The sequence below is a fragment of the Hippopotamus amphibius genome, chromosome 8, assembly GCF_030028045.1.
Source record: "Hippopotamus amphibius kiboko isolate mHipAmp2 chromosome 8, mHipAmp2.hap2, whole genome shotgun sequence".
NCBI lineage: Eukaryota > Metazoa > Chordata > Mammalia > Artiodactyla > Hippopotamidae > Hippopotamus > Hippopotamus amphibius.
This window is the reverse complement of record NC_080193.1, coordinates 66,510,607-66,524,810: the sequence shown is the minus strand read 5'-3', so window position 1 is coordinate 66,524,810 and position 14,204 is coordinate 66,510,607. Positions and strand designations below refer to the sequence as shown.

The 14,204-nt window shown below is 41.7% G+C and overlaps 1 protein-coding gene across 7 annotated transcripts in view; it reads right to left on the bottom strand.

The window, feature by feature from the left end:
- The window catches only part of LYPD6 (LY6/PLAUR domain containing 6), a 109,167-nt gene that overhangs the window by 77,595 nt on the left and 17,368 nt on the right, over positions 1-14,204 (bottom strand). Inside the window, exon 1 of one of the 7 annotated variants that reach the window (XM_057745632.1) lies at positions 2,896-3,105. The exons of the other annotated variants lie outside the window; for them this stretch is intronic. The gene's annotated coding sequence lies outside the window, so the exon portion shown is untranslated. Of the gene's footprint in view, positions 1-2,895; positions 3,106-14,204 lie in introns of those variants that run through there. 7 annotated transcript variants of the gene reach the window in all.

The window sequence follows — 14,204 nt, the reverse complement described above, 5'->3', positions numbered from 1 at the left end:
CAGTTTCTTTGTTCTTTCCTTTTAAAATACCCCTAACTCAGAGACCAAGCTGGAGTGGATCGGAGGCTTGTCTCTCACTTGCTTGGCGCCCTGCATATAAACCCTTACTGTGCCACAAATATCCATTGTCAGAGTTTGGCTACACCCTGCGAGTACACGAGCCCATTGCTCAGTATCATAACTGAAAATGAAATTCCCTCTAAAAACAAGCTCTAGTGTTCTAAACGCTGAGGCTGAAGAAGCCACACAAGGCATTGTGTAAAATGAAGAGGGGAAAAGAAAAGGGAAACCAGGTTAGAACTTGCAAAGGGGCTCTGGAGAAAACTGCAGGTTCCATTGGTTTATTTAACTTTTAAATCTTATTAAATTTGTTAGATGCATGTTAGCATTCATGGTTCATTTACTTTTATTCTGACTTCTATAAATAGGCACTCTATGAACCCTGATAAATGACTTAAAATCTTGTTTGACTTCAATAGAGAAATTAGCATGTTAATCTTAAAAATTCTACCCATAGAAATGAATGAAAGCTCATTTTGCGCCAAGCTCTACTCCCTGCAAGTACACCTTCCCAGTGCCTGGCCCCTCCCTGCCACCCTTGTTCTTTTCTTTGGCTCTGTGTTTATAAAACCTGGCATCTTCTCAAACCCCTTAGATCTGGCTCTCTTGCAAAAACAAACAGAAGCCACCTGGGGCCCCTGATTCCCTCTTACATTCTCTCCCTGCCAAGGGTCAGAGGAGGTCAGAGCTGGTGGCAGCCAGGCAAGCCCAGCATGGGATGGCCCTTATCTACCAATGCACTGCTTTCCTGCCTCTGAACATGCCAGCATTTATTTCTCTGGAATTATAAATGGAAACGTATGTAATTGCCACAAATTAATAAATTTAAAAGTTGAGCCCAGAGCTGGGGCAACAGGTAGACAAGAGCCCATACGAAGCTCATAAAAAAAGTAGGCAGTGGGTGGAGAGGGAAGACATACTCTATATGACCTACACAGCATCTGGAAAACCAAGACAAGTTTGATATTCCAGGTGGTTTGATCACATGGAATGCGTATTTAAATAATTAGCAATTCACATTAAAGCACTGCTGCCTTTTAAGTAATTGGTTAGCTTGTAGTTTTCTAAACTGCCTTAGGTAAAGAGTAATGTCAGTTTCATATGTGCCCCACTTAACTACACATATATGCCAGTTACATCTGTAAGTCCTACAGTCCACCTCTCTGCCTTGACAGCCACAGTTAAGGTCATCTAAATTAGTTTGTCCATCAACAGAATTTTTGAGCCCCCAAGATGAAAACTGGTTGTTAGGAAGCAAAAAAGTATCTTACATATAACAATAGGTGGTGGCCCTCGAAAGCTCAACCCTACTTGACAAGATCTTATTCCTTAGCATTTAATTTCTCTCATTAGAAAGAATTTAAATTAAATTAGTTTCCCCCCTTGGGGAGGGAAAAATAATAAAAAAAAGAAGTTGAGAAACACTACTCTGGACGCTTAGAATTGTGGATGAGCATATAGGGAAGAAAATGAGCAAAGGAAAGCACAGTAAAACCTGCAGACACTAAATAAAGTAACCTAAAATAATCTAATACCCGGATCCTGTAATAAAACATGGAAACCCAACGGCAGGTTATGACACAGCATTAGAAACTCTGAGCTTGAAGTCAGAAGACCTGTGTTGACTCAGCTCCTAACACATGGTTACTATTTGTGTGACCTCAGAAAACTTAGTTATTAATTGTGGTCTTTCCTCTTTTCTGTAAAAGGAATGAAAACACCAGACTCACGAAGTAACTGCAACAGTTAAATCAGATCATACTAGGGAAGCACTCGGCAAACAAGAACATGCTGTTCAGCTGAAAGGTAACACCACGCCACTGAACTATTTGAACATTGGAAACTGCTGTGCGGGCAGAGGATTACGTTACTAAGCCCATAGTCGACACTACTGTGAATTATTACTTCAAGATGGTGTTAGACTGAATGTGAAGGGGCTGCTCGTAGGAAAGGTGTGTCCTATGTAAATAAAACAAAACAAAACAAAACAAGAATGATCTAATGAAACTGATCTATTTTAAGGGGATAGCGAGAGACACTCAGACCACAGAGAAGTGATGAAAGAAAATCTCCTTTCTTAGCTTTCTTCCATCAACCAAACCAGCAGTTCTCAGCTAGCTACACTTAGAATCACCTGGGGCACTTTTGAAAACTTTTCAAAAATGTCTGAGCCTGGAAGACTGTGAGAACTCTAGAAATGGGTATTGAATAAGTAAGCGTTAGCAACCCTGCAGTGAGCTAAGCATTCTCATCCACCACTAGTGGGAGTGTAAATTAATACAATCTTTAAAGAAAGCAATCTGTTAACATGTACCAATATACTTTTTTCATTTTGTTCGGTTTTAAGTTTGCTTTTGTTTTAAAGTTCATCCCCTTGTTTGACTAAATCTATGTCTAGGAGCCCATCCCAAGGAAATAATCAAATAGAGGAACAAAAATGTATACATAAGGATGCCTATCACAGTATCATTTTATGTGTGGATATTACCCCATTCAGGATAGCTGGACTGGCCTTGAACATGCATCAAACACGTGCTCTGCAGACTCTATGTTATGGCTGGGTAAACAAAAGAAACAATAAATCATAACAAGGTGCTGCTTTTTAGCAAGCTGTCATCTCAACCCAAACCAGCTACCCTTGCAGCCCATCGATATCTCAAAGGGTTGAAGACCTGACAATCAGTTCAAGTCTGGTCAGGTCACGTCTTAGCCTTCCGTCTCGTTCTGTGAACTCAACTAATCTCAAAATCATGGCATACAATGAGCAACTGAAGCATCATAAAGAAAAGTAACCTTGCAGGCGAAGGCAGGACAGGGAGAAAGAATCACATTCACCTCACTGGCTTTCTTTTAAATCAGTCTTCTTGAGTCAGGACTCCCCAGGATTTTCAGCTCATCCTCAGCCTAGGTTCTCCACCACAAATGCAAGCATCCTCAAGGGAACCCCACCGAAGAACTGCTGAAATCACTGCAAGCCTTCCATCAGCCCTACCTTCATGCAGGCTACACAATACAAATATTCCCTCAGAAGTGCAAGGAGAAGAATTCATTTTAAAAAGAAAAAAAATGAAGTTCAATGCTGGAGACTAAATTGTGAGCTCTCAGGTGTTTGGTACCAATGATCCAAAATATAACAATGATAACGCAGGGGGCAAAAGGGCATTTTTTTCTTTTTTTGATGTGGACCATTTTTAAAGCCTTTATTGAATTTGCTACAATGATGCTTCTGTTTTATGTTTTGTGTTTTTTTTGGCCCTGAGGCATGTGGGATCTTAGCTCCCCGACCAGGGATGGAACCCGCACCCCCTGCATCAGAAGCGGGGGTCTTAATCACCAGATCGCCAGTGAAGTCCCTAAAAGGACATTTTTATCAAAAGCGTTTATTGAGTAGGTTAAGCACCTACTTACCTGAGTCAGACATCATAGCTCATCAGCCATGTAACTCTGGTTCATGGCAACATGGACAGTATACAAGCAACCAAATATATAATGATAAACAGCATACATGTGGGGCTTGATACGTCTCAAAGCACTTTTACACATGACTTATCATTCAATCCTCACATTAACCCCATAAGGCAAGCAGAAAAAGAAAGATGTGGCAAAGATAAGCACACAGATCTAGGATAGCTGACTTGCCCAATTTACAGAGTCAATTGATTCGGGGAAGCATCAATATTCAAACAGAGCTCCAGCAGCTTTCCTTACAACATATCACACCAGGAAGCACACATAAATTTGATATATGTGCTGTGAGGAAGTGGTTGGACAAGAGAGAGAGGTGCGATCAAGACCCAGGAGCCAGACTGCTCACTTCAAGTCCCAGTGCCATCACCTGTGGTAGCATGATTTGGGACAAGTTATCAAAACCTGCTGTGCATTAGTTTCCTCATCTGTCAAGTGGGGATAATAAGGGCATGTAGGCTTAGAGTAATTATGAGGATCATGTATAAAGGGCTGAGCACAGTTCCTGGCACACAACAAAAGGTTCAGTAAATATCAGCTACCATAGTTATGAGGATCAGAAAAATTCTCTGCTTAATCAAGATAAGATGCAAATATACTGAGTTCTTCTGCATATCAGGTGTGTGTTAGGTGCTGTATTGGTTTCCTATTGCTGCTGTAACAAATAACAAATGACCACATGCTTAGTTATTTTAAATGACACAGATTTATTATCTCTTCATTCTGGAGGTCCAAAGTCTGAAATGGGTCTTACTGGGCTAAAATCAAGTGTCAGCAGAGCTGCATTCTTTCTGGAGGCTCTAAGAGAGAATCCATTTCCTTGCATTTTCTAGTTTCTAGGGGCCACCTACATTCCTTGGCTGGTAGCCTCTTCCTCTATCTTCAAAGCACATCATTCCAACCTCTGCTTCTATTCATTATCTCCTCTCTACTGCTCTTCCCTCATCACATCACATTCTCTGCCCTGATCTCTTAAAAGGACCCTGCAATTACAGCGGGCCCACTAGGACAATCAGGATAATCACCTCATCTCAGGATCCTTAGGTTAATCACACCTACAAAATCCCTCTTGACCTCCCTGATGGCTCAGTGGTTAAGAATCCACCTGCCAATGCAGGGGACACGTGTTTGAGCCCTGGTCCGGGAAGATCCCACATGCCACAAAGCCACAAAGCCCGTGTGCCACAATTACTGAGCCTGCTCTCTAGAGTCCGCGAGCCGCAACTATTGAGCCCTTGAGCCACAACTACTGAAGCCCACAAGCCTAGAGCCCGTGCTCCACAAGAAGTGAAGCCTCTGCAATGAGAAACCTGTACACAGCAATGAAGAGTAGCTCCAACTTGCCGCAATTAGAGAAAGCTCCCGTGAAGCAACAAAGATCCAATGAAGCCAATAAATAAACAAATAAATACAAAATCCCTTTTGCCATGTAAGGTAACACTCACAGGTTCCATGGGATTAGGACGTGGATATTTTGGAGGGATCACTACTCAGCCTACCCCAGGTGCCAGGGATATAAGAATGAATCTGATACAACTACTGAGCTCAAGGTGTTCACAGACTATTGAATAAAACAGACCTATTTTTAAGAAAGAGAACGGATTCTAGTGCACATCAGACAACACCACTCAGGGCTACTGGAGAAGTATAAACAAAGTGCTCTGGGGTAACAGAGGATGGATCCGTCTATCTCAACCAGGAAAGGAAAAGTGGGCCTCAGGAAGAGACAGAATTGGGCATCAATACGTGCTTAAACTTGTGTTCAAGGGCACCCTGGAAAAGCGCATGAAAAAGCTGGGAATATTGAACAGTCTGGTGTGATGAAAGGAGGAGAAAACAACAGAAGAAAATGTTGAAGAGGGATATTAAGGCCATATCATAAAGGGCCAGCGAAGGAGAGGGACTTTACAGAATAAAAAGGCATTGAAAGCTGTTGAACCCATCATTCAGATGTGTGTTTTACAAAGAACACTCTGCAGGCAGTGAGGAGAGTGAATTGCAGAAGGCAGACACAACTTACAAGCTACTTCAATTGTCCAGAGAATAAAGAAAGAAAGGCTCAATCAAGGAAGGAATATAGGAAATGAAAGCAAAGATGGATTTGAGACACATGTCCAAAATGACATCAACACGACCAAGTGACCAAGTGAATACAAGAGGGAGACAAAAGTGATGCTGAAATGACTAGCTCAGGCAGCTGGTGGATGTTGATGTCACTAAATGGCCAAACAAACAAACAAAAAAAAAGAAAAACGGGGTCGTTGATGGGGTATATGTTTCAGATACGCTGATTAGAACCTTTATGGAGACTAACTCTGATTGTTTAGCGAAAAGGGAAAACATGCAGAAATGACATCGACATATCTGAGAGACTGGAAAAGTCTGATATTTGGAGTCAGAGGACCTGGGCTCTGGTCCCTTCCCCATATTTATCAGCTTTGTGACTTTAGATAAGTTGCTCAAGTTCTCAGGACCTTGGTTTCCCCATCAGCGAAGTGAGAGAAAATCATTAAATTCCCTTTTCATTCTAAGTTATACAGATCTAACACCTGGGTCACTTTCTTCTCCGTTTAAACCACTTCTCCCAGTCACTCTTGACATTAGCCACTAAAACAGACTCTGACGGGACCTGATTTTCAAAAAAAGGGCTAGAGCTTGAAAGGGGAGGACGAGGGCACTAACAACCACTGCATGCCTACTATGCACCCGGCACTGGGCCTGCCAGCCTCTCCTCCCACTGCTCCTCCCACTTGGCCTGGACACTCCCAGAAATGACCTGCATCAGGAAAATCAAAGATGGGTCAGCTATAAAAAGGAATGAGATGGAGCTATACGTAATGAGGTGGATAAACCTAGAGTCTGTCAGACAGGGTGAAGTAAGCCAGAAAAAGAAAAACAAATATTGTATGCTAACTCATATATACGGAATCTAAAAAAAAAAAAAAAAATGGTACTGATGAACTCAGTGACAAGACAAGAATAAGGATGCAGATGCTGAGAATGGACTGGAGGACACGAGGTTGAGGGGGGCGGGGGGTGAAGGGGAAGCTGGGACAAAGTGAGAGAGTAGCATAGACATATATATACTACCAACTGTAAAATAGCCAGTGGGAAGTTGCTGTATAACAAAGGGAGATCAACTCGATGATGGATGATGCCTTAGAGGGCTGGGACAGAGAGGGTCGGGGGGCGTTGAGGGAGGGAGGGAATATGGGGATATGTGTATAAATAAAGCTGGTTGACTTCGGTGTACCTCAAAAAAAAAAAAAAGATGGGAAGCTACAAATAATAGCTCCTATTTTCTGTCCCAACTTCATTTTTATATTCTGTCCCCCAAATAGTCCTTTCCTATCAGTCTTTAAAATGTGTTTGTGCCAAGAGGGCAACAAATGAATTCTCTTATTGGATATTGAAAAATTACATAGGGGATCATGAGTGCCTAGAGATGGAGGAGGCCAGTAACTAATTTTTCAAGTATTTTATTTAAAGAACAGTAAATGGAGCTCGTACTCTAATCAGGTCACTGATATTAAAAGACAATATAAGCCCCTGCTTAAAACTATTCAGTGGCTTCCATTGAGTTTAGCTGTAATTCTCAGTGGAGTGGACATAGGGACTTAGCACAGTTATCTTGTGGGTTTTTCAAATTATGAATCCACCCCTTTCCTCTACCCCACAAGATTCTTATACTTCCCCAGGTAGAATGACAGAAGTATTCATACTCCTCTTAAGTTTAGGAACAGATAACAAAAAGACTGAAAAATACTAATATCTAAAATAAAATCAATATTCCATGATTGGATACACACGTATGTTCCTACATATGCATATATTACATGCATATATGTGTATATATGTATACACGTGTCCAACTAAGATACATATATTATATATATATATAAAACACCTCCCTGGTTAGGCCTCTACCCTACCTTTTTTGTGCCCCACTTCTAGCTACACATGCCCTTCATCCTAATCTTATTCAAACACATGCCCTCCTTCAGCTGAGCACGTCGCTTTATGCCTGTGTCTTGGTTCACAGTCTTCCTTCTTCCTTCTTGTCCTCCCCAGGGCAGATGGCCCCCTTCAGCTGTCATCTTCCAGTTAAGCCTTCCCTGATCTCAACTGACTGCTCCCTCCTTTGTGTCCCATTGCACCTTCTATTATGATGTCTATAACTCTTTATTGGAAGTTTGTTATATGTCCATATCTCCCTAGTTTTAAGTTTCCAGAGGTAGAACAGGCAGGTACCCAATTGATATTTGTTGACTGAATGAATGAACATGGTAATAGAAGAAGAAGAAACATCAAGTTCATTTCTTGGTCTCTGTAAGACAAAGATATATTCCTTTCCTCAAAATCCATTTATAGGCCCAGAGAACAATTTTTTGTTTATTTACTGTCAAATAAGGTAAAAACGTCCAAAGGTCATGCTGTTTTTGAAATATAAAATATTCCATGACTTGAGGGGCGAAGAATGAACCATGCACACAATATGGTCAGCAAAACTTATTCGATTAAAATTTTTTAATTCTATTTATTCTGCCATTATGTCAAAAAAGAGTAGAAATTAAACTATCACCACCTTAAATTTCATGCCTCAGTAGGATTATAATTTGTAATACTAAAACAGTGGAACATTTATTTTTGTTCCACCTGTGCTGAAACAGCTACAGCTTTACCCTTCAGGGATATATTTATGGCCATATTAGTCAACAAGCCCTGAGAAACAGCTCTCAGGGAATGTGATCACCACTGATGGCAGAAATAAAGTAAGCATGTTAACATGTGCTGGGTGAGATTGTTATTAATGTGTTCACCTACAGAGCCACCCCGAAGCACACTCAATTGAACCCTGAAAAAGAGTGTCAGGGAACTGTGTCTAAATCCTCCCTCAGTCTTAGGAGACAAGACCTTTTCCAGCAAAAAGTGCTTACTCAGTGTCAATTATAATGCAAACATCAGACTGTGATATAGGCACTTGAAGTTAAAGCTCATAAAGCTCTCTTTAGTAGGAGAAAAATCTAATTCAATGGTTAAATGCCAATCAGGGTGGGATAACTAGGCAGCAGCTGAAAACACAAGATTTAGAAATCAACAGCAACTCCTTTGGGGATGCATTACTGCCGAATGGCTGTCAGAAGCAGAACGTAAGTGAGTTAGCACTATTAACTTGGGGGAACAAAAGAATGACTTCTATTTAAGTGAACACACAGAGGATTCCAGTAAATTTTGAAGAGTTACATGTTAAGTGGGTTTGGAAAACTTTCTTAGCCTAAAAAATACGTGCAAATGGATTTGGATAATGAAAACAAATTAGGAAATAAGTCAAAACCCAAAGTACATTCTCTCCAACTATTATACATGTATTATACACACATAAAGAGTCAAATATCTCCTAAGGTAGTCATGAAATTTTGGACTCATGACTGATCTATTCAACCTGAGAAAACATTTAGCCTTTAGAAAAGGGCATTATCTCCTGGGCCAAAAGCAGACTGCAAGCTTCATCATTTGACCTTTTCATCTGCCTTCTCCCGAGCTGCCACTTCTCTCTGCATTCTAAAAAAGAAGAGGAGCATCACTGGAGCTCAAGGGAAAAGACCAGAAGAGACCTGCTCTAAATCACTGACCCAGGAACTTTCCTTCTGCCCACTCTATGTCTTGTCCCAGATTCTCCACCAAACCATGAAAAGCAATGGCATGCAAAGTAGAAGAGATGGGAAAAAGTAGGCATCTGGAAGAGGCTAGTAGTCATGGTTGGTAAGAAAAAGGTGATATGCCCACATAGGAGCAAGGAAAACGTCTGGTATTTCAAGCTTCACTGATTCTCCTTTTACCCACACAGAGAAAAGGAGCCACCAATGACAAGTACTGTACAATATGGCCCTGCCCACAGCCACAGCTGATTGGTCCAAGTTGACATCTGTCCCAGGCTGGGCCAATCAGCTCTCTTCTTCAGGACTACTGAGTCTGGGAACAGAGAGAACACGAGTGGGTCCCACATAGTGGCATGAAATATGAGATGTGTACATCTCAGGAGCATTTGAGGTCACTTTCTCTACACCTGGGCTGCAGGAAGAAGGAATGAAACCAACGAGGTGAGAAAAATCAAGAGATGGGGAGAGAATACTGGATACATTCAAGTTCCTGCTGGCAAGAAGTAGCTATAGCCCTGGTCTACCAGCAGTTTCACCGTCTGACTCTTCCTTCAATTATTCTCCATTTATTCATGTAAGGGAGGGGTGGCAGAGTTCAACATGGTAAAAATGTACTCTTACTTAAGCACACAGACCCAGAATGTGAAGGAGAATCCTTATAGAGTTCAAAAAGAGTAAGTTAGGGGTAAGAAAAAGATCCATTCTGCTCCACACATGAGATAATCCTTGAAAAATAAATTTTCCCAAAATAATCTGAGTTGGGTTTTTGCTGCTTATAAACAAGAATCTAAATACCTGATAAAAATAATAAGATTTTATGCCTGAGTACCTTTGAGTAGCTTGAGACGCAAAGACCTCTACAATTCCACAGCCATCTGGGCCTGCACAAGTCCTTTGTCTTGCTGATCATGGGGTTCTCGGGGAACTGATCACTCATGTGTATGTATATATGTACATATATATGCATGGAGGTTTATGCCTATCAAGTCGTAGCACCAGAAGTTAAAGCCAACATCTGCTCTCCCTGATTCAATGCAATCTCAAGATAATGTGAAATTACTGTGGGGGAGTAACAAGAACAATTTTGCAGCCCTCAGAGAAATTTCCAAAGTTTATAATTTTCTAAAACTATATGCAAGACTTTGAGAAAGCATATAAAATGCTAATGCGCTAAGCATAGGTGAAAGCATATAACATGTTGATGTGATAAGACTGATGAGAAGACCAGGTCTCATGCAAGCATTTAGAATTGACACTTGAAGGCAGATTTCACTCCTATCATATCAATGTAAACTATGTACCTTAGCAAAAGGTGATGTGACCAAAAAATGCATAAGGATAATAACAAGTTTTGATATTTGGAGTTAGAACACTGAGACTTATGCTAGTTTTCTTGGTCACATCTGGGAAGCCTATTCTACCAGCCTGAAATATTAAAAACACTCTGATTTAACATTCAGTATAACTTTGAAAAGATGAAGCCATTTACCAGGAATGAGTTTTGTCCCACAGGAAAAAATATAATTAACTTAGGCAACTTTTAATTAAACAAATTCTAGTTCTCTTCAGAACAGTGTCTCAACGGCTACTTCAAAACACACAAATACCCTACACCTAACTGTCTATGGGTCCTCAAATCTCCCAAATCTGTCAGTTCTCAGGGCTCAAGTGCTCCCGAGGCAAACAAATCTTCACTTCCTGAGTGAGTGAGCTGAAGAGACAGTTTTCAGCGGACTCTACCATTATAAAAGCCAGTACTGTCCAGGAGAGCTTCTTCTTCAGAACCTGCAGATTATTAATACTTCTGAACATCTATTTAAACTTGAAATAGACTTTTTCATACAGTAAAGACCCCTTACACCACAAAGTGAAGAGAAAGGGTGAGCACAGGTGGTTGAGGGACTCACTTCACAGTTTTCTACCAACATAGATGCATTCCTTAACACACAGGGGACAAAGGGGCCAGAGACAGCCAGCTGTGGCCCCATCTAGTCTCTTGTTCTCCCAGATGCTGATGCTCTGCGCCTCTATTTTAAAAGGCTTTGCCTTTGTCTCTTAAAATGCCGTAGGGAAGAAGTGACCTAAATGGCCTGAGCATCAGGAGCAACCTCCACCGCCCCCCCTTACCTGCCTCAAGCACCAGTGTGATCCATCCACAGAAATGGGGCACAAAGCATATGCGGAGGACAGGGGACCAGGAGGAAAGAAGCACAGGATCTTCTGTTTGCATCTTTCTGACACCAGTCTCCATCTACTTATACCTTTTCGTGCCAGACTTCAGGATAGAACTCCCTTTAAAAATAGCAAAACACATGGCTAAAGTCACATTTGGTTTCCTGCGTGACGTTTCAGTCCCCTGCACAGAGGGCAAAACCACCGTGTCCGGTTCCTCATTAAGCAACAATCTTTATCACCAGCCCCACTGATTCTACCATCATCTGACTGGTGCCAGAAGTTTTGATTTACAAGCTGGAGAGTCAGTGAAAAGAGCCTTTAAAAGGTTTCAAGGAGCAGATCTTTTTTTTAATGAGCATATTTAGGTTGTTATGAGTCAAGTTCAAAATTCGAGTCACATATGAACAATTTTTATAGGGGGAGGAGTAACCTGATGTTCAAATTCATTTGCCTCCCATTTGAAGTAATTCATCTTTAAAATTTCTGTGAAAATTCTACAGAGTTGCCCAGAAAACGGCACCAACCATCTGTAAGTAAAAACAAAAGCTCTCTATAGTATATATCACAGGTTCAAAGCACTTTGGCATCGGCAGATTGAACACGTTATTAAAAGAATTTAACTGCAAGAAGAGCTACCATAATTACACAGCAGCTGGTCTAATGTTGACAAAACAACTTTTAAAGGCTTCCAGAAGCCTTAAAGGCTAATCAATTAAAAAGGCATGAATAGTAATGTGCATCCTATCCGTAACACTGGGAGCTGCATCTCTTGCCAATACAGTGAGGTTTTCATTTTGGAACAACCATTTCTTACATCCTATGATTCAGCCAAACATGTGAGTAAATTCTAAGTTGTGTCTTGGTGAGACTATTATACTTAAAATAAAATAACTTCATAAAACTTGATTATAAACATTGAACTTAATGAGCATTTCCATACCAGCAAAGTTCTTATCAAAATGCCAACAGCTCATGCCAGAATTTGTGCTTACTTTACCAACAGCAGGCAAAGAAATGGTTTAGATTACTGTCTACACCGGCCAACAACGTGCTGGAGGCAAAAGGAATGAATGAATGAATGAACAAATGAATGGATGCATGGATGGATGTTGGAATGAGTCTCCTGGCAACATCCCAGGTACACTGACTTACTCCCTTGAGATCTGCCCAGGTGGTCACAGGGAATGGCCTTCTCTGCCAGGACTGGCAAGAATTTCCTTCGAGGTCCATCTCTCACAGGAACGCTTCTCCATACTTCCCATAGGCTTGTTTCTTATCTGAATCCCTTACATTTGGAGAATTAGAAAGGATTTTACATATCACTGCATCCAATGCTCTTTAGGGTCCTCAAACTTTTTCTATACGGGGGCAGACAGTAAATACTTAAGGTTTTGTGGGTCATGTGGTCTCATCACGGCTCCTCAACACTACCGTTACAGCGCGAAAGCAGCCTCGCACACTTAAACCTGCATGGCTGGGTTCTGATAAAACTTTATTTATAAAAAGAGGCAGGGAGAGGATTTGGCCCAAGGTCGGTAATTTGCTGACCCCTGCTCCACCAGCACGAATGCCCTCTTTTCCATTCAATGTCCAGGAAGTCTCTCTCCGGGGACACCTCCAGCGAAGGGGGCTAATCCCCTCACAGCCTTGTCTTCCGTTTCCTGAAGCTCTCTCTTCTCTCGACTGAGATGAATCTCCCCACCACCGGCAGCCACTGTCACATCTTCCTCTTCTGCACAGCCTTCCTGTCCTAAACATTCTCCCTCACCAGAGGACGCTGCACAAACAGGCCTTCAAAACCCACTTATTTCATTAGAAAATAACCACCAGTTTTGCCTTCTGGAGCCCCAGAGGGGACGTGAAGTACCTCTTCCACCCGACGGCCCCTTACGCGGTACGCCCTTGAGGACCAGCGTGGGGGGTGCCCGCTCACCGTCTGACCACGTGCTGGGGAGTCCCCTCACAGCGTGTTCCTGTCAGTTGCCTTCATCCGTGTAACACCTGTGTTTCTTGCTCATTTAGAGGGCAAGTGAAGCACAGTCCCTGGCACGTAGGCTCCACGAGGGAGCGTGTCAGAATGACCACAGAAATATTAACCAACAAATCTTTTTTAAAACCCTTTCTCTGCAAATTCAACGGGGACAGCGCCTCACCACACTGCGGTAAGACTGTTAGTATGTGGAATCTTCTGAGGTGAAAACTGATCGTTAAGAGGCAAAAATGCCTTCCTTCCTCTCTCACGTCTGCCGCCCACTGGGACCCAGGAGTATAATTTTAATGCGACACATTTCATAACACCAACATCCCAACTGAGAGCTCTGAGGCTGGGACAACCGGGGTCCTGGTCACACACTCAACCCTTCTTCTTGCCCTACAGCAGCCCTACCTTAGTTATTTGAACCTCCTGTGCTCTGTGTCCCTCTCCTTAATAATCCCCACCCAGAGCAATACACACAGCGTTGGTATTTATCAACGGCATTGATACCAACGGTATTACTCGAGTGGATTATTGAAGCCCTGCTATGTGTTTTCACATGAATACCAGCGATGTGTGTATTGTTCTATATGGAATCTAAAAAATGAAATGGTACAAATGAACTCATTTACAAAACAGAAACAGAGTTACAGATGTAGAAAACAAACTTATGGTTACCAGGGGGAAAGGGGATTGGGAAACTGGGATTGACATATACACACTACTATATATAAAACAGATAACGAATAAGGACCTACTGTATAGCATAGGGAACTCTACTCAGTACTCTGTAATGACCTATATGGGAACAGATTCTAAAAAAGAGTGGATATATGTATATGTGTAACTGATTCACTTTGCTGTACAGT